Source organism: Lepeophtheirus salmonis, chromosome Z (assembly GCF_016086655.4).
Source record: "Lepeophtheirus salmonis chromosome Z, UVic_Lsal_1.4, whole genome shotgun sequence".
In the NCBI taxonomy this organism is placed as follows: Eukaryota; Metazoa; Arthropoda; class Copepoda; order Siphonostomatoida; family Caligidae; genus Lepeophtheirus; species Lepeophtheirus salmonis.
The window spans coordinates 23,582,589-23,605,223 of NC_092584.1; positions in this window are offsets into that span (position 1 = coordinate 23,582,589).

The following is a 22,635-nucleotide window of genomic DNA, read 5'->3' on the forward strand; positions in this document are numbered from 1 at the left end:
TTAGGGCATAATTCCAACACATACATATGGTACCGAAACAAATTCCCTTTGAAATAGTCCTTAAGAAGAGGAATAAACAGGGGTTTTCCGCATGTGGAGACAAATCCATTGGATCCTTTTGTTTCATCATCGGCAATGACTAGTGAATGCACAAAGCCTTTGGTATTCTATTTTTGTTTTTGTTTTTTTGTTAAATCTTCTGCATCAAAGAAGAAAAGGACAGGCAAATAATGACTCATTGCATTGAAAGCCTTTTCATGTACATATTTCTATAGAGTTTTTATATCATATACAGAAGGCTTCGACTGAGTCATTAAGTTAATGAGTAATTCGTACAAATTACTCGAAGGTAACTGAAGTTATTTTCCTCGTAATTTATAATTATGTGCGTAGTTTTTTTTTCTTCTTCTAAGTAAAAAGTATGTATTTAATATCATCACAAATCAATCATTTTATTGTACAGAGTGTATTGAATCAACGTAAAAGTAATATCAAGCTTGAAAGACCCAAGACTAAATCCAAGCTACGACAAAAATATAAATAAATATAACTATTTGAATGGAGTGCATAAAACTGTTCCTGTTCCAAAAATATGGAAAAAAGTCCACTTTTGAAGACCACACAATATCTTATTTTCCGAAGAAACTGATTTCCAGAGATGATAATTGTGGTGCCCTGTATTTTTGCCTGAGGACATTTTGCCATCAAGCATTTCTTCTTATGATATTTTGCCTTAATATATAAACATATGAGGTATATACGTCGATATTGTTGATTTTTGGTTGAAATTGATGTAACTTTGATTTTTCTAAATCAAAATATTACATATTTTGATTTAGAAAATGCACTAAATGTTTGTTTCTGTTGGAAAAATGATATTATTATCTCATATTATGCTTTTTCGTCAGTCCATGAGTCTTTTCTAATTATGTATAATAATAATCTATAACGGAGAAGTGATTAGCAATTCTTCTATTCGAATCGTTTCCGTGTTCATTTTTTCTATTAATTTTGGTACCTATGTTTTTTCTGGTTCGAATTAATACCGTAGTGAGATTTTTTTGTTGTGTAAATTAAAATTTCGGGGGAAATTTTGATTAAAAAAATTCAAAAGGAACATCAATTTTAACAAAAATTAAAAAATGACATATAAATCTTATTTAATCATATACTAAAAAAAATATCGCTGAGGCAAAATGGCTTGCAGTTTCATTTTTTAACATTTTCAAAATACCACACATATTAAATCACGGCTTATTCCACCTTCTAATGAGGACGAGTAGGAAGAAATAAAGACAATAATTGTTTGGATCAAATCTATGTATGTATATTTATTTCCTTTTATATGCAATAGAATTAATTATCACGGAATTATAAACAAATCATCACCTAACCTCGAATAATTTCTGCTTCAAACATTTAAATCGATATTGCTGGTGAAATAAATCATTGAGAAATAAATACTATTTCCTTAATACAATATCAATAATTTTTGTAGGATTTAAAAAAATTCTTTTGTAAAAACAATTAAAAAATTGAATTGTTAATGTTTTCTAATACCAAACCTTAAAATAAGGGTTGTTTTTTTTATATTTTTAAATTGCATTTTCTCAGAATAAAATCATCTTATATATATATTAAAATACCCATGATTGAAAAAATCATTAAGTTTTGCGAAGAATCAACAAGGGTGTACCCAGAATTATATGTTTGGGTAATTTTTTTTAATGAAAAATCCAAAAAGTATTTTTTCTTAATTTGGAAAAAAAATTTTCAAAAATCTATAGCTATTCTGAAAAAATTAAATTTTTTGGAAAAAATGCAAAAAACCACAGATGCCCATAAAAAAATAAAATTTATGGAAAAAAATTTCAAAAATCCATAGCTATACATAGAAAATTAAATTTTTGAAAAAAATTTCAAAATATTAAATTAAATTAATTGAAGGAAAATTACAAAATCCTTTATCTATTCAGAAAGAATTTAAATAAAAAAATTGCAATTATTAACTTTTTTACGAAAAATTATAAATGTTTAACTTTTGTGAGAAAACATTAAAAATTGATAGCTATTCATAAAGTTAAACTTTTGTTAAGAATTTGGATAATCATTTTTGGGGAAAAAAATTAATTTTCAAATTTTACATTTTTAGAATAAAAATTCAAAGTATATAATTTATAAATAAAACGTAAAAATTTCTGTATTTTTTTTTTTTTTTTAGGGGGGCTACAGTCCTTTCTGCCACAACCCATATGGACGCCATTGATAAGTTTATTTTTCATGTAGATCTTTTATCTACTCAAAATATTTAACATATTTAAATTGACCGTTCTCAAAAATCTTATTTGATACGAAAAAACTAAATACATATTCGTAATTAGTACGTCTTGTTATATTACAATTATAAATGGAATTAATTTTTTTTTGGGATGTTGTGGACTTGTGTAATTTATAAAATGATCAATAGTGACCTAATGACTAACCTCCACTAAAACATAACCCTATGAAAAATCCCGTGGTACGTAAAATTTGGAAAATAAAACCCAATTTTAAATTTTTTAGAATAATTTCAATTATTCAATTTAATATTTAAAATTGTTTTTAAAATACGCAGCTCCTCACAGAAAATGAAATTTTTGGAAACAAATTTTATAAATCTGCAAAAGTTTTCAAAAAAAAAAATCATATAGAACACAATTTCAAAAATTAAATGTCTAGTATAAAAATTATATATAAAGAAGTTATATCTGGACCAGTTTCTAAGAAAAGTTCGGTCTTGATCGGCTCAAAAGAAAAAATAGGGCTTACAAAAAAAGTTGTTTTGATCGGTCTCGTTTAATAATTAGTCAAGACCGATTCATCGGATAAACTGCTAATGGCGTCATGTAGGCTTTAAAATTGGGATCATTGGCAATATAACATCATATGAGTTTAATTGTGTTACATAAATCATATGTGTATTCCTCATTAATAGGACCAGACAAAACGTATTTTGAAATTTAAAATTAACATTTTTGAGATTTGAAAAGGGATTTTTTTTCTTTTTCATTATTTAGTGTGAGTCGATAGTCGTACTGTTAATATATCACACTGAATGATGAATTTACACGTAGTTTTGGTGTATTTAAAAAAAAATACATTATAAAATCATTTAACAAGTAGTTAACGTATGTCACTGGAAGGAAAATTTATTAGTACGCTAAGTAGTTGTAAACAATCACGTGCATTTAGTACACAAAGTGTTTAAGTACACAAAACTATAGCTATCCACAGAAAATTAAACTTTTTAAAAAAAAAAAATTAAATAAAAATTTAATTTTTTCTGAAAAAAAAATTCAAATATTAACTTTTCAAAAAAATTACCAATATCTTTTTGTTTTTATAGAAAACTTTATAAAATCTATAGCTATTCATAAAAAATTAAACTTTTGAAAAGAGTTTGGATAATTATACTTTTTGAAAAAAAAAAATTAAATTAAATTTCAAATCTATCATTTTTTTTGGAGGGGTGTGGGCTTGTGCCTCCTTCAGCTCACCCCTTGTGGATGCCGCTGACAAATTTATTTTCATTTATATAACATATTTTTATCTACTTAAAATGTTTAATAAATTTAAATTGGCCGTTCTCAAAAATCTTATTTGAAACGAAAAACTAACTACATATTTGTAATTAGCACGTCCTGTAATACTAGATTTAAAAAAATGAAGTAAAATTTTAGATGTTGTTGACTTGTGTAATTTATATCAAAAGTGATCTTATGAGGAAATGATAATTTTTTGAAAAAAATTTCAAATATTTAATATATACTTTTTTTTATTTCAAAAATATACACCTTTTTTAAAAAATTTAAATTTTTTGAATAGAAATTTAAAAAATCTACAGCTGCTCACAAAAAATAAAAGCAAAAACTTCCTGGAACGCTAAGTAGTTGTAACCATTCATGTAACTAAAACACATTATAAGTTGAAATTAAGGCAGATATAAAGTTTTTATCGATAGTACTTTTTAATCACATCTGCGGTACCAATGGATAATTTACAGTAACGAATGGACTAGCAGAGATGTGGTTCCAAAAATACCTTTCTCGTAATATGGAGGTTGAAAATGTCGATAGAATAGTGCAAATCGTCGATTTCGGCCGGCATGTGAGCACTTATTCCATTACCCAAGAACTGAAAATTAGCCGCAAAACTGTTTGGAACTATCTAAATTGGATAATCCTTCCTATATTAATTTTATTTCCGAAATAAAGTGAAAAACACTGATAACTTTTTACTTCCCTCTTATGAATTTTGATATAAACTTCCGTTTAAAAAATTATATTTTACACTTGGTTTTAAATAAATATTGTTTCAGTCTGAAAATGCTGGAGTGGTCTGTGACTGTTATGATTCTTAGTGAACATTACTAATTTGTTCCTTTATTAAGCTCCCCTGGACCAGTCTCAAATAGAAATTCGCTTTAGATCTCCCTCAAAGTGGTATTTAGTCTGGATCGGCATTACAAAATAATAGGACGGATTCTATTGATGAATTGTTGATGAAGTCATGTGTGCTTTAAAATTGTAAACATCACCATACAATAACGACACACAAATCAATCAGGAAAAGGAAGAATTGGTCCAAAATTTGAATACGATTAAATTTAGGTTAACGCTCTGAGATTGCTATTTATGTTTCAAATCGGTCTAGAAGAAAAAAGTTCGGTTTTGGACCGAGTCTCAACACTAATAGATTTGCAATTGACTTCATCTTTACTTGTCATGTTTTTAGATTCAATAGGTAAAACAAACGGCATCTTGCCTAAGGGATTTTGCCTTCTTCTGTCAATAATATCTACTTGTTATCCATTATTTCGGCTTATGAAGCAAATATCTAATTATATTTTCATTGAACGACATTTGTTTCCAATTTTAAGTTATGTAATATGAAAGATCTAACAATTAAATTGAAAAAAAAAATCACAAATAAAATATGTAAACTTGTTTCATTGATTTATAAATTTTTTTAAAGACTTTTAACGTGAATACATTCACGTGCATCCTCCCATGCAATATACATAAATTTACGTCTGATTCCCTATAAAATGAGTTCTATGAATAAAGATGGGATTTTTGTAGAGGTAAAATACATTTCATAGATTAGAAATGGAAAAAGGGTTATGCATACTTTTTATTTGTTCATTCTTTAGTTGATCGTTGGGGTGTTAACATCTATTTGTGAAGGAAGAATTTTCTCTTATATGTATTCGTTGTAAATCATTTAAAAAATAATTAATAAAACATTTTTATAAGACATCTTATTTTAAATGTGAAATGTTCTTTTCTTTTCTCCCTCCAATAACATATGACAGGCAGATAATGTTAACAATAACAATATTGAGTCAGTAGTAACATAGGTCCTACTCTAACAAAATCCTATCTTTCCCTATGATTATTTTTATCTCAGAAACACAGATAAAACTTCTTAAAATTGGAGGAGGAACGCTGTAGACAGTATTTATATAAACACTTTCATAGATCTAGTAAATTTGGAGGTAAGGGCCGGTCAATTGTGCCCATATTGTGAACAAAAAGTGTATAACCCATCTTCAAACAGATTTAATATTAACAAAAAGGTAAAATCTGACTCAAAGGTAATAGAGAGACTAGATAGTTTCAACGAGGAGATGGATATAAAACACTCTTTTCCTCAAACATACAAAAATACAGCAACAAAATGTACATTACAATTCTATAATAATGAGTAGTCCTACGTAAACGAAAATTTCCAGTATTTGTGCATCTTATAATGACTAGTTTTTTCTCCACTGAAGACTACAAACCGGTCCATTTCAGTCCTCTAAAGCATACCTTTTGGCTCTTGATGATGCCACTCAACTTTATTTCTTCTATTGTAATCAGTTCTAGGACTGACAGTCTGAAGATCAGTACCAAGGACTGATTAGGCTGTTTCTCTGACTAGACCAAATAAATTAGAACTGGCATAACACTAATAATTTAAAATATTCTTTGACATTATTAAAATAAGGTGTCCAGTTTTCTTTGGCGCCATGCTATCACCCACACCAAATTTGAAGTTGTCTAATCTATTACTTTGTGGCCATAGGTGGAGTTTTCAGGGAGGGACTAGAAAGCTACGCCCCTTCTCCTCAAGATTTGTTAATACAGAGGTATATTTCTATTAATAAAACAAAGTTTGACTCCAAAGTATTTATTCTAATTTGCTTCCTTTAATCTAAAATAATATTCTGAAATGAGGCCATTCTATTATATGACCAGGATATACAATTGGAGTCATCAGTGAGTTGATACAATTTGAGAAATAATAGAGTTTATACAATTTAAGAAATAATTGAGTTTATACAATTTGACTGATTTGTGTGAAAAACCTGTTCATGTACAAAAACTCCTTCAAATGGTCGTAAAAACGTCTTTAAAAAGTAATTTTGATTCAACATAAGAGCCATAATTTATGCATGTATAAACGTACTAAAACACGTCCTGGGTGCACTTGAAATAGTACTCCTTCATTCATTTTCCAATGCAGTATAAAGAAAATAAAGGGAGTATAATAAACAGGGAACACTTTGTCAAATGAATGAAATCTTGAACACAAGGGAACAGTTTTCTCAGAAGACATTATTGGAAATTTTATAGATAGGAAATTGGAATCTGATAAGGCTTGTGGACGTCACTGAATAGTTGGAATAGTTTATGGTGTGACAAAGAAGTAAATTGTGCCTCATTTAAAGTGTATTGGTAAATCTATGGAGAAACACGCGGCCGTCTTTCAAAAGTCTTGTCTAAGAGACGAATTATTTTTATTCAATAAAAAAAAAAAGAACGAAACGGAATTCAGTCATTGGAGGCCAATAATGCTCCTTAATGAAGCATATAGAATTGTTGTTGGAGTTTTAAGGAAGCAAATTGAGCCAATTTAAGACATGAAGTGCGGTCCAGAGAAAAAAGGTTTTCTTAGTAAATTATGTTTCTTAAAACATTCAGACGGCACTAGAACCGGTACTATAAATGGCACGTTTTTATATAATGAAGACTGTTAAGAAAATATTGCATAAAAAATTTCTATAATTTGATTAGGGCTCTACTTTTTAATGGAGCTTCAACAATATCTATAGTTGGGTTAGAGAGTAAATCAATTGAATTGAAGAGAAGTTGCTTACGTTACTTTTCGTTGCGGCAATTGAAGAACTCAGTAATATTATCAAACGGAAATATGGTGGATTTGGTGTTCAACTAGGATACAGCAGGAAAATAATTGATATCTATGCAGATGATGTGACTCTTATGGTAGGGCTAAATCGGAGTAGCAACTTATCGAAATGGTCTTGGGTTGCTTAGAGAAGTTTGAGATAAAGTCTGGCCTTGCAGTCAACAAGTATAAAACTGCAAAACTACCAATTGGTAAATGGACTCCAATATCTGAGACTAAAATTCGAGGTTGCGTACTACGAAAAAGTTTAGAGGTTCGTGGGATTAAGTGAACAGACACGGAGTAACGTTAGGAAACTGGACTTCCCTTAACAGTTTGATCTATAAAGAATTAGCGGAGTGGATAAATTTTAACTTACAAAAAAGGATGTATGTTATTTCATGGATCTTGTATAAAGCTACTTCGTCTCCGATAGTCGGAGAGCAAAAAAGTTGGCTTGTAAAGTGATTTTATAAATGTTATATTCCCACATTAAAAAGAAGCAAGGGGCATCTTGGAAGTGGACTTGCCATGATTTCTACTATTTGGTCTAAAATTTACAAGAAAATTTTTCTTAACTTAATTGTGAGCCCGGGTGTTGGTTAGAGGTCTTGTATTTTCTCTAGTAGGATTTGGAAGTGGATTTTGTTTGGAACGACAATGATAAATTCGGAGGTGGTTCGATTTTTTTCCTTTATTCGGGCTGCTCATATAATTTTGTGTTTAAACGATGTAGTTTTTGACTCGAACTCGACAATAGACGTAATACATAAGAACAGGTGAAAGAGTTATTTAATTAAAAACCATGAAAAACCAATAAGCATGGAAATGGAAGCGTTGGATAACAATGTTATTTCTATTCATGATGATAAACGTGATGATATTTTCTCAAAAGGGAAGTTTTTATTTCCTTTGCAAAGAACTGCAGCACACACAGAATGCTGACTCCTTCGTCCTATGAAAATGGGTTTATTTCAAAAAAGTATCTACCGAAGCCATCACGCATTGTAGAAAATATCTCCGTATTCTATGTTTGAAGGAAGATTGGACAAGCCATATAATGAATTCAACTAAAGGAATTGCATATGGCAGGAAATTCACTGCCAAATTTCAAGTGGCTACTGATTGTATTTTCTCAATAATCTATTATTATTTTGTTATTATTCAGGAGTGGATGTCTAAGTATTGAGTGAGTAGCTACGCGTGAGTGTGCTCATGGATACAGAGGGTAACACCAAGTATGTGTTGTATTATATCTTCGATAAATTATTAAAGCAAAATTTGTATCTTCGTCGACGCCTAAGAACTATAGGCAAAGCCGGGTACTCCTGTTAGTATGTTACTATTTCATATCTAAAATGATTTGCAAGTCTGTTTATCTGTTCCAATAGGAAATTGTAATAAATTTTGTGTAATTGACAAATTTTGATGATATAAAACGTCATGACTGGTATTTCATCTCCTGTAGCATTTATTTCCATATTTTGATGACGGGCATAGATGTTCGTTTGTTCAATCAATGAAGAGTACGAAAGAATTATATGCAAGGTAAGAACAAAATTTGTCATGGATAATTGGATGAAGAGGTGAAGATTTTTATATTAATTAATAGGTATTAATATCTGTTGCTCAGTTAAGAAAAGTTTCTTTTAATTTTTTTTTTTTTTTCCTTATTGCCTTTTGTATTTGTTAAGACATTTTTTTCTTCCTCTAACAACTTTTAATAACTGCAAATAATTAATTCTAAAATATTGTACATGTCCTAAATATTATAAATGTCCTTGATTAGAAATTTTCGAGGCTTGGACATTGTCCATGAGTAAAGGGAGGGAAGAAAATAATAAATATATAATCAAGTTACTTAAAGGCACAAGTACAGCCCACAGTGAATTAAGAAATATTATTTCTTTTTTCAGATAGGAATGAGATAATTTATTTGATTATATGTACTTTTATAAGAAATTTTTTGCTCATTATTAAGACTGATGCCTACATGCAGTAAGAAGGTTTATGATCTACATACAAAAAAGAGAAAGTCCGAATATATATTTTTTACTTCATATACAGGGTATAACAACGTAGATACTGAGTGGACATTAATTCTATGTCCTAGTATTCCTTGATAATAACTCAGTGCCACTAAACTTGCTTTGTCGAACGACAACGCCGATCTTCTTAAATATATACTCATTAAGTATATACGTTTTTGGATTGACAACATGGAGCCTTATTTTCTCTTTCCTTATATCATCTCAAGAGTGAGAAATATAGGCAATTATGCTTATCAGATTAATAATTGGTCCATAGCTATTTATAGTCATGTCTTATTATACTATCAAGAAAACTTATCATGTATTTATTGCAAGCTCTTGATCTCTTTACTATTGATTTAACACGGTAATATCTCACTAACATGAACATTATATTTTGATATATTTACATATTCTCATAAAGAAGGGTTTGAAACCTCAAATTGTGGAATTTTGAGTTTAAAATACCACTCTCAAGTCAGTGGTGGTATATACGGGTAGTTGCATAAATACAGGGACACAAATTTTAAACGCTTATATCTCAAGGTCCCGTGACCGGAAATAAAAAATTCCAGCACAACTAACTTGCTAAATCTTTTGGCTTTGTTTTTGTTTTTCTTACTCCCATCAAACACAAATCGTTTACGATGAATGACGAGGCCAAACGTCATATGGTTGCCACTCTCCTCCACGCCGGTAGGTCTATCAAGGAGATAATCAAGGGCATTGGACTATCCAGGACTACTGTGTTCAAGGTCCAGAAGCTTGTCAAGGAGGGAAAAGATCTGAAGGAGGGTTTTCGAACTGGCAGACCACGGAAAATCAATGTGGATGAGGTGAACGAGACCTTCACAAAAACATTTGGCCACCTCAATCACCTGATTTGAATCCCCTTGACTACGGTGTGTGGTCGCAAATTGAGAAGAAGGTCTGTGCTACTCGCTACCCGAATTTGGACTCATTGAAGGCCAGCATCAATGAGCAATGGGCAGCCATGGAAGACCATTACATCATCAATGTGTGCAAGGCCTTCCGCGGGGGCTTGGAGGGTGTCATAGCAGCTGATTGTGGTTATATTCAGTAATTATATTAGATTTTATATCAGAATTAATTTTCTGTTATATAATTCTCAAAAAAAATACGTCATACGAATTTCATTACACATTTAATTATTAAAATTTGAAATAAAATATGATTTTTACGCTCAGCAACTGTTTTTATTAAATATATGAAATAAGTACAATAATACGTTGCTCTGTTTGAGTAGAAGTTTTTCATATGTAGAGCTTTACATTCAGAGCATCTTCGGTAGAATAGAAACCGAAAAATGGCATTGTGTGCCATGCCACTTTGAATAATGTCTGAAATTTTAGATTTATCTGAATAAGCTACTAGTAGCTGTATATTTAAAACGAAATAACCACAATTTAAACTCCGTATCTATTAAGGTTAAAGGTAAGAGTTATATTGACGTCGGTCAACAATTCAACTCTGAGTCTCAAAAATACTTTTGATTTCCTAACAAATGTCCAGTGTTCATTCCCATTCTCATGGCCACACGCAAACATAATTACTGTACACTTAGAAAGTCTCTTCTCAAGAATTAAAGAATAATGACAACGATTTTGGAATTACAAAAAATTGCATTGCTTAAATTCCAAATACAAGAATTATCAGATGCTAGAAAATGCTTAGAATTGAGCGCCCGATTTGTTAAATTTGAATTAAATATTGCTATACAGTAAGCATATCCCTTCTATTAAAAATAAAATCGTCTAACTATTGTGAAGAATGACGTCAATAATAAGGTCTCCTATCATTTTTTTTTTTTTTTTTTTCAATTGTTGACTCATTTCTATATTACAAAAATTATATGTGTAGTCTTCATATTCAGGGACGTCCCTAATGTCCAGAAGAATAAAAGGGGCAATAAATAAACTTAGAAGTACTTTTTTATTACAATGTTTTCCAAAAATATAATTAAATTTATAGAGAGTGGGACAGAATAATTTGTGATTTTTTCATTTTTTTTTTTGATTTGAATAACATTTCATTGAGTTCCAAAAACATGGTTGGCAAGAAATCTTATTTTATAGTTGTTTAGGTTATAAGTTGTTGTTTTTTTTGCAATTTCGCAACAGTCTTAAAAATGTTGGGTTTTTTTCGGAATATATCTGATTCCAATAATCGGATTTAAACAAAATTACACTAATTTAGAATCATTGCATGACATCAAATCTGAATTTAGCACTTAAGCATCGTTATACTTTACGATAATAGCGTTCAAAGATTTTTGAAAATGTCAAATTATGAAAATAAATTGGAAATGGGGTTTTTTGTATATTAGAAATTGTGTCAAAAAAATAATTTTCCTAAATTCCACCCATAAAAATTCAAGAGATAAGTTAAAATTATTTTGATGTATTTAATTTTTATGTAAAACCATTTTTTGTTCATATTCATTTTTGACAGCAAACGCAGGATCCTTACTACTCCATAGAATGATAGCAATTTACTTTACTTCCAAGAAAACTTTAGAATCACGCCTATTGAATCAACCCGTGCTTGTCCTGCTAATAGTTTACAGCCTGATTAGCTCGCATTATAAAAAATAATGCCCCACTTTGTAAATGAATTGATAAGCCAGCCATTTTGAAAAGAAATCTAAAATAAAGAAATATTTATATAAGCTCGAAAATGTAATATTTGAATTTTTTTTCATAATATTTGAAATTTAATTTATCAAATTGAAATACTTCATTGTCGTGGTTTACAAATACCTTTATTCGCATGGTAAATTCGATTTTGGTAAACTAAAACTGAAGTTCTAATACTGTTGCTTTAAAAAAAATAAACAATTTTTATTTAATAATCTTTTTAGGACCATAGGGACACGGGCATGCCTTTGGTTTAAACTTTAAATTACTATTGACATTTTTTAAGAAGATTTTAATTGATATAATTTAATGAAAAAATAAAACCAAACTAGAATGAACACTTGGTGGAGATGAACATCTCCACTTAAAATCAAACTGAGTCATGTTTTATCTCTGAAGCATATTTCAGGAGTGTCCACCCTTCACCAAGAGTTGACCCTCAACGAGTTTAAATTAACGCGATTATAGCCGGACTTTGAATTCATTTAATGTGATGGGAATGTGGTGATCCGGATTTTTAAACTTAATATCTTTTTGTGGGTTTTTTTTTTCTTTTTAAACATTAAGTATTTGTTTTTATTATTGGATTCATGTATGATGCAAAATGTTGGGTTTAGTTGAAATTATCTTCGCTACAAGAAATTGCTTAGCACAGCGGGCGTTCTTCTTCTTCTTTTTTTTATCTTCTGTTTTCTTCTTTTGAGGTGTGGCTCTGGGGAAAAAACCACAAGAATAGGAAAATTCGATTGTACGTACATAAAAAGTCATGAAAAGTTATCATATCTTAGCTTAATATTGTTTTTATTTTCTTTAACAGTTTTATAACTTTAAATGTTAATTAGATTGTAGTAAAGTGTAGAGACAGGGGAAAAAAAGTACTGTGTTACCTTTACCTTTAACCTCGATTTCTCAAAATTGAAATTATACTAACTGTGAGCATATTAATCTTTGTACAAAGTTTGATCAAATTCGACAGGGAGCGGGGATGAAATTGTCGCCAAAATATTTTTCTACAAAAAAACAACACAAAATATCTTTTAATCTTGTAGCTCCTGCACCTTAAATCCTCAGATACACAGTCCCTTATTGTTTTCTCATGGCAGCCCAGATCCCTCGCCATGGCCTTCATGGACCTGGTAGGGTCATCCTCAACCATCTTCTTCACCTTGTCGACAAAGTCGGTGTCCCTAACCTTCCTGTCGGCGCCCTCCTCCTTGGGTGCCCTCTTTATGGTGGCATCAACATCCCAGGTGTCCTCTAGCTTCTTACGGATACGCTGAAAAGTCCGTAAATTCACTCCTAAGGTTGAAGCAATCGTTGAATTGGAGATTTCACCTCCATTATTAACCAATGCCATCACTACGGCGGACCTCAAAAGCTCCTCGCTCCACTTATAGCTCTTTATCTCCTCATATGATGACGGCATGATGCTAACTGAACTACGTATTGTCAGCTGACAAGAATAGCTTTCCTATTTGGTAACCGGTTTTTTATTTGATAATGTCGTCTTCAAGTTATCAAGGTTTAAAGTAGGCGACAATTTGATCCCCGCTCCCTGTAACTTTCACCGTAATCCTTGTGAATTACAAACAAACATAGGCAAAAGCATCAATCCAATTCAAGTTTGTTGGCGAAGTAATGATTAAATTTGGCAAAATAGTTCAAAATTTAATAATTTTCAAAAATTATTAAAAGTAAAATGAATCTACATTCATGTCAAATGAAAGTATATTCTTGTAAATTATTAAAAATGAAAAATAAAAATATGACAATATTTTTTGTTAAAAATGAATATTTTTACATGATTATAATAAAAGGACTTCAAATAAAAGAATAGGATGAAAATAAATCATTGATTGGAACAAATCCATTGGCACCCCTGTAAATATGATTGTTTAGGGATCTTGGAACATAAATTATACGCGCCATGAAATCTTATCTAATATATTTGTTTTATAACATTTTCAAGTATATGATTAGAATTGCTTTTAGAGAGTTTTCATACTATTGCTTTGGATAATGATGAGAAAATATGAAACAAAGTCGAGAGATAATGAACGCCCATGGATCTTGTAGAATTGCACACGCCTTTGTCCATATTTGCATTTAATATCAATGTTACTTAAAGTATCAATTCTTTTTCCATCCAATTCAAGTTCTTTTTACTTGAAATGGAATTTAAATATTTCTCCAAGTCATGAATTTGTTAGGCCCTATAGGAGTTGGGTCTGAAAATCCTAAACCGGTTTGAGATTGTGATGATTTTTAATGGATCAAACTAATTTGTTCCTACAAGGAAGTTCCGTTGTAATTCGTTTTAAAGAAATATTTTCCCTAAATCAGTCCCATAGAAAGTTTGGTCACAATGATTCTAATTCAAAACTGGGTCTGAAAGTTGTGACGTCGTTACCTTTATTGTATCCAAAGTCCTTTCCTCATGCAACCTAATAGAAATAAGATCCAAAATCAGTTGGTAGTTAGCTAATTCCTCCTAACCATGAAATTATTATTCAATAATTGTCGAGAATTAGTCACAGGTTAACAAGAACTAATTCTACTGTAATCAATCACCTAATCCATAAGTGATTTTCTAGACCAAATTGAGACCGTTATTTCGGTCCATAAAAATATCAGTTAGTAAGTCAAAATTTTCTTTTGAGACGGGTTCGGACCAAACTTCTTTTAAGGACCGAATTAGTTAAGTTAGTCTCCGACCAGTCAAAGATTTTCAAACTAACACCCAACACTAGAGTGCTTACATGTATATTTGAGAGGATTATATAAGATGTTTTAAGCAAAATCTATCATATGAGGACTCCACCCTCGATCTTATAAAAATATACATTTATCTTTTTTCATAGATGATGGTGATTTTATAGACTTTTCCATGTGGGACGAGTGAAGTGAAGAAATATTGTTTTTTATTCTTCTAGGAGGAAAAAAAAAAACGTGAGACATTAAGTATGAAATCTATTATTAATAGAACATTTTTATAACACTTTGGACATATGAAACAGTCACTTTCTACGGGTAATCTTTCATATCCTCACGTACTTCCTAGGGAGTCTTGAATAGTGTTCTATCAGTTCTAATTTATTGGGTCCAGTCCATGCTTAGGACTGCTCCTATTTGTCTTGGGGACAGTTAGTACTTGGGATCGATCCTTAACTGTCGGTCCTAGGATGTATTCATAAAAGTGTAATTACTTTATTAAGCCAAATATAATATATGAAATATGTATTAAGAGCATTACACATTACCTATTTTGTTCTCAAACTGTCGAATTTCGATCACGGCTACTTTGGAAAAATTGGGATGGATTTGCAAATGAAATGAATAACCTATGCAAAATTTCACTACGTAAAATGTCATCTAGTTCAAAGTTTAAAAAGAGAATAAAATAATTTTTTTTTGTCAATGAAGATTCAAATATATTAATTAATGATAAAAAACATTACTCCAACACATCATATGGAGCAAACAGAGAGAATGACAAAAGACACATTTGATCTTTCCTTTCTGAAAATGTAGAAAACAATGCAATCTATACTAGAATCATCAAATTTTTTCAAACTTTTTTCTCAAAAAGACAAAATACAGAAAAAAAAAATTATATTTTTGATAGGTAAAAAAAAAAGTTATATCAAAACTATTTTAATCAAAATAACTAAACATGTATTCTTCACTTCTATATTCACAAAGTAAAGAGTCATTACCTTTTTTAATAATTTGATCGAAGATGAACTCTTAGGACAATGCATTATCATATGCTTTTACTCAGTTACATATTATATAATAGGTTGAAGTAAAAGTAATTTCGCATTTTTCGCTTTTTTTCCATGCTTTATAAGAAGTTTTACAATCATCCGATTTAAGCCAAGTATATCCTTTTCTGTTTGATAACTTGTGGCCAACAAGAATTCAACTTCATAATAAGCTCTACTTTTAAAAACATGATTTAATTTATATAATAAAATATTTGCAGGGGTTTACCAACCATTTAATAAATTTGAAAAATAATCATGTACACATATTTTACACGGTTTTGTTGAGATGTATATGAGGGTAGGCATGTAGGTTTGATGCATTCCTTGCAGTAATCACGTGACAACACTGTTTCCTTCATTTCAGATCTTCAAGCATGTATTACAAAGGGCTTGCCATATTCAAAATATGAACATAAAGAATTAAAAAAACGCAACCTTTCCTTTAATAAAACAGATAAATAAAAAGCCAAAATTGTTTGGTAGTTAACCAATTCTTCTTCATTTGTCTGTTTTATCCGGAAAGGCTGTCACTTTTAGGTGAAAATGATTTTAATTTTGCCCATAATCTTCCTGGAATTTGATCCAGCAAAAAAAAAAAAAATGACCCATGTCTCGGTCATAATGACAACAAGTTGCCCCACAAAATCTATTAGATCCCAATTGAATTCGTCAAAAGATTGCTCTAAAAGTCATTCATCAGTATTCATCGATTACGATGCCCATCTTTCCGAGCTTTTTGACCCCTATTTGTGAGTGCAAGATGCTGTGTACCCTTTTTTCCGATATCCTCAAAGAAACAACTATCTCACTCGTATATTGTCCAATACGATATAATATACTTTAGCCTTGATTTCCGGTGTAGTTGTAGTTTTTAAGGCATTCTTCACATGGGTTGTCATTGGGGGATATGAGATCACGTTTAAATTCTGCTGCCACTTTTTCAACAGTTGACATGGAAGTAGCAGAGACCCTGTTTAAATATATATATATATATATTTGTTCTTTTTTAAATTTAATAATCACCTAACGGTGATTAATACTTACAAACCTGTTTATTAAAGTTGTATTACAAATAATAAATAATAATAGATAAATAATCTGTCACTGGTAATATTTTGAAAGCGTGCTCTTCATCTGTTATTAGATCCGTAGTCATGATAATAATTGCAAGGCAATTGACAACATCTCAAATTAAAAAAAAAAAAAAAAAAAAGATAAATCCAAGACCCTTTCATGCATCTGTAATCTCCGACTAGGCAGAGACGGCTTCTAAGATATCGAATGAATAGAGTACACAATATTCCCACCTCGGTGGAATAGGCACAAGTTTATTTTTAACAGCATATATTATCCCTTGGACTTTTGAAAACACTTATTCAATTATGAGGTTTTCTTTGTATTTCGATGACGTTGCTACTAAGCAATCCAAAGCGCTGGGATCCGGACCGTACTTTTCACGAATAATGCGATCCACCATTTTAATAACGGGAGACATTTTTGAGGCATAATTGATCATTTACTCCATATAAAGTCATGACCCAATAAGTTTTACTTGCATTGCTATTTGAAGAAGTCGAGTTTGTCTAAATTTATCAAACATTGACATGTATTAGTAGACGTCTATTTAATATAATCTTTCCTACGGTTAGCAACATCCACAAATGTTTGATACAATAGATCTTTACTTATAATGAAGAAAATTAATTTGAAAAACAATTATTTTTTTAAGAATTATCCTAGGTATTTCACAGCATTTTAATTAGTTCAAACATAATTGTAAAAGTAATTGTTCTACTTAAATTAACCGAATGATTTCATCTACAAAGGATTTGAAGATCTTTATATGATCAGAAGATAAATCATAGCTAACAAAGAAGAAATTCAGAAATGTATTAAATGATTTCTAGACACAGTAATGTGAGCATCATTAAACACAATTTCAAAAATTCCTGATGGTGTCGGATTTGTTGTTTTTTTTCTACCAAGAGATGTGGTCACTAGAAAAGTTGGGTTAAAATTTAATTAGCTCTTTTTGATAAATTATTTTAGTAATATGGGCTTAAAAAGGAGTTGTTCAATCTCACTCTCTAACTTGCAATCATTTTTTCAACACTATTAATTATCATAGATAACTAATCAAATTATGATATCTTCTATATTAATAAAGCAAATCGATATTACTAATAGCAAAGTGTGTCTGTTCGTCGATGCCTAATAACTCATAGCAAAGCCGCGTATACTACCGATAGCTATTCAATAACTGTTGGAAAGTATTCAACCCTTACGAAGGGTTAATACAAATTCAATCAATCAACCTTTTCAGAAACTGACTAGGAGAAAAGAAGCAAAGACCTCGACAGCTGACAACAAAATATAATGTATATTTTTGTATTAGTTAGGTTATATATAATCAAATTATATTGGTCGATATAAAGTAAAGTTGATTTTAGAATCTTATCAAAAATTTAAAATAAGTTTTGAAATCGCGTTTAGAAACTTTCACAAATCGGATTTGAAAACTACGGACGGGATATCTAATTTTTCAACTAATGTTTATTAAGTATTATTACACTTTAATATTCCTAATGGACTCAAATACTTGATTATCTCTGATTTGATATGAAATTATTTGTTGCAAGGCGTAGGAGTTTTTGATTTATTATATCTTAAATTGTTTTTATCTTATAAAAAAAAATCCATTTATAAAAAAAAACAATAAAAAAGAAACATTTAAACAATTGAACGGGGAATAATATTACGTTGAAGATACATTTGATACTTTTTTTGTGATAAGTTCCTAACTTAAATCCACGGAAGTAACGATGAACTTTTTCTCATAAACTATGAAAATTATGATGAGTACAACGAAGATTTTTTTATCTCTTTGTATTTTGTTATAGCAAACAATAAAACTGTATATAGGCTTGAAAGCATTCCTCAATTTTGGTGATACGCTCAAATTTTTTTTCTTCGATCTGCGTTCACTGTTCAGCCATTATTTGCGTTCCTTTCCGCCTTCCGTTCCTAGTTCGAGTTATAAGGTAATACCATATACACTGCTCGACAGCAAATCGTGGCTTCCACTTTGATAGTGTGAGGGAGGCCTCATTTGAGAACTAGGTTTCAAGATTTTTTAACACAATAATCTGGTGAATATTAGCGTTCAAATGAGCGAAAAACTGACTAAAATCAGTTATACCTTTGTCAAGATGAAGGCCAAAAGGCAAAGTATAGCTAATTTGATTTGTGCCCAGTACAGCAACAAGACATGAAAAACTGGACCGTGGACTATGTGTTACAGCAGAACTATACTGCGGCCCATGCACCACACGAGAGTAGAATTTATTATTTTTAGTAGCCCATCTGATTACATTTACGGTCAAAAGATGAGCCTCAGCCCCTTGATTCAGAATTATTACTCACCCCCCTTCCTGTATCAATCCCACATAAAAGGTCTTCTAAGCGTTCATTTTTTCTTCATCAGTCCCTCTTTAAATCATTAATATAAACTATATAAAATTTGATTTATTGATTTTTTTATAAGTACTATCGGAACAGAAAGCTAAAATAGAATTTTAACTTTCAACGTTTAGCCTTTAAGAAAAAAAATCCGTAGTGTTCTGTGTTCCTTGTTCCATGGAACGCCGTTCAATTTTGCGTTCTGTTCATAAGTCTAATCGTGTATATAATACAGTTTCTGTGTTTGTTGGTGTTTTGAATGGGTATCTCTTTAAAAACTGGTGCCATTTTTTTTTTGGGGTCATAAAAGGGGCTTATTCTTTAACCAAATTAAATAAAAATGTGACTGGGGTCTCAAAAAAAACCAAAGAAAAAAAAAAGACTAAGGATGTTTTCTAAATTTATTCAAAGTCAAAAAAAGAAATCGGTGGAAATTACACTTTCGTTTCTTTTCATGTCCAAAAAATGCAAGAAGAAGGGTTCAATACTGGATTTGTGGATAAATAAAAGGTTGTAGAAATATTATTGTCCATAATTTTTTTTCCTTTTGCATAAATGAAAAATATATTGGAGGGTTTATTTTCCTCTTTACAATGTCAATATATGCTACATTAACGAATGTTTACATATGTTTTACAACAACTACGAGGTGAGGACGGAAAAATTAGAATCATCTTTGAGGCTATCTAGCCTCAGCAATAAAAGTATGACAATTTTGTACTTGGCGCTCTATTTGAAAGAACTGGTAGAAAAATACAATATGATGTTGTTGTTGTTTTTTTTGTGTTTGTGCAGAAAAAAAATTCCGGCCAACCAAGAAAAAGGCAGAGGGTATACGATCTCCTCCATGCACAAGATTTACTCCGACAAGAAATCTTCATAATGGACGCTGTTCTGAACAGGAGAAATGATCGCTTCATGGTTGAATCAAGCGCTCATGTCAAGGGAATCTTCTGGACCAAACACACAGTTCAGGTCATGGCTTCTCGGGGTCGTGGCGTCTGAAATCTGTAAGATGACTTCATGATTCTTCAATGTCAACGACAAAGTCAACACGGACGTCTACTAAAAGGTCCTCAGGTACCATGGCTTGCCGTGTTTGAAGAGCACGTCCCCCAGGGACAACTATGTGTTTACCAAAGACAGCGCCCAAGAAGGTGCAGGATTTCTGCAGGGATAATATGGCTGGTTTCTGGCCGGCAGACTTTTTACCTTCGTCCTCACCCGACGTGAACCCTCTAGACTTTGCTGTTTAGTGCATCTTGGAAGGCAAGATGAACAAGACTTCTCACCCAAATGTCGATGTCCTGAAGACTGTGATCACCGAGGAGTGGAACAACTTGTCGTTGGAGTTCATCAAGGCTTGCTGTGCTACTGTTCTTCCCCAAATTAAAGCCATCTTTGAGCAGAGGGTACTAGAGGCGGTTGATGAACTTTTAAGATTACTTTAAGAGCTTTTCCTTTCCAATTTCTTGTAAAGATCTGGTCCTTCTTTAGGAGGTTTTCGTGAATGCAGAGCAGGATCAGCGACTGTGCCAGCCCAACTTCTGGAGCAATTGCATTGATTGACTTCCCTTCGTCCTCATAGACGATTTGCTGGATTTTGTCTACGAATTCTGGCGTCCAGACACAGTCACTTCGACCTCTAACCACATTGCTTTGGACTCAAAATCACACTTAGACGTCTCAAATTTACTCTAAACTTTGCGAAGGAATGTCTCACTGAGTCCCAGATTTCGAGCAATTGCTTTAATGTCGCGCTCAGTTTGAATTTCCTGGAGGACTCCGAGCCTTTTCACACATATTTGGTACAACCGAACAACTGGTGCTGCTTTGAATAATTTATCCAGCAAAAAGAAAAAAAAACTGCTTAAGCGGCATCCTTTTCCTAAAGAGAGCCCCAAAGTGTTGGCGTAGATAACTTGCACATCTAGTACATATATAAATATAATCATAAGTTAACTTCTAAATAGAAAACTTTGTTGCTTTAAGGAATTCCATGTCTAGGTATATATTATTTTTCAATAATATTAATGTTTTTTTTTTCTTTTTACACAGGTTTGCAAATCAAATATTATTTTCAATTAAAAATATTTCAAATGCTTCGTCGTTTTTTTCTCTTCGTTTAAAAAAATATATATATACATATTAATAAAATTGTAGAAGCGTGGGAATAGAAAATATAAACTTAATTTGAGAACCAATATCCATGATGATGAATTCAATTCATGGATATTGCAAATATATAAATACATACATATTCAAATATAATTTACCTTAGGGAAAGTGACTTTGGAGTTTTTTAGTTGTTTTTTTTCTTAAGAAAAAATAAATTAAAAATAAGTCGAATCATTGAAATGTATTCAAAAAATAATTTTTTTCTAATGTTGAAACTAAGGTTTACTAAAAACCTTAGCTTAAAAGCATGTCTAAAGGACATAACAAAAGTATTTAAATTATTAAGACATATGGGTTTATTAAATTCAAGGCCTTCAATATTATGAATAGAGCAAAATTATTGGAATGTCAAATATATGCAAAGGTGTACAGAAAATAAATTATTTTAAATGCAAAAGTTAGGTACTGTGTCTTCATTTTTTTCAATAATTTTCATGAAATGATAACTGTATTGTTGGTTATGTAAATTTTTAGGAGTTGAGGATTGTATCACACTGATCCAATATGAATTTTGGACGTTCTAAAATGGTACTTCTTATCCGTTGACATAATCATAGATATATAAGCTGGCCATAGTTCCAAGTATGACCATACATTATTATATAAATGAACTTGTGGAATACTAAAAAAAGTATCTGTAGCGTTATCCAATTTACAGATTGGCCTCTGAGATCTTAGGACTACGGTTGAATTTGGTTAATATAAACAACAGTATGACGTCGTTAAATATTAAAGTGGGAATGAATTTAACAAGGAATGAAATTCTTAGGAACGAAGACAGGGAATTAATTTACTCGCAATGAAATTACCGGTCAGGGTCGGAAACGACATTAATAAACATGGCTTTCGTTCTCACATCCACGATGGTGATCGAAGTAGTAGTGTTGATGGTGATAGTTTTGAGTAGTTTAATAAAATGTTTCCTGTTTATTCAATTTCTCATATTTTTAACCTTTTCAATTATTTTCATTTGCAAACATAAAAAAATATATAATGCAGACAACTGACAGCTAGTAGAACCAGTGTAATGGGGCGAACTCCGGACATAGACATGCCGGAAATTTCGATAAAATCACATGCCGGACCGGATGTTTTGTTGAAATTAAAATAATGTGCCGGAATTCCTTAATAATACAATTAAGTCAGGGTCCATTACCATTTGGCCCAAAATTTATAAGGTTTAAGTCCTTAAACCCTATAAATTTCGTGCCAAATTGACACAAACTCAATTTTATTTATTTGCAGTTTAATCAGTTCTAGTACTGATATTCCAAAATACCAGTCTTTAGACTGGACTCAACTGGACCGGTTAAATAAAGAACGACACTGCAC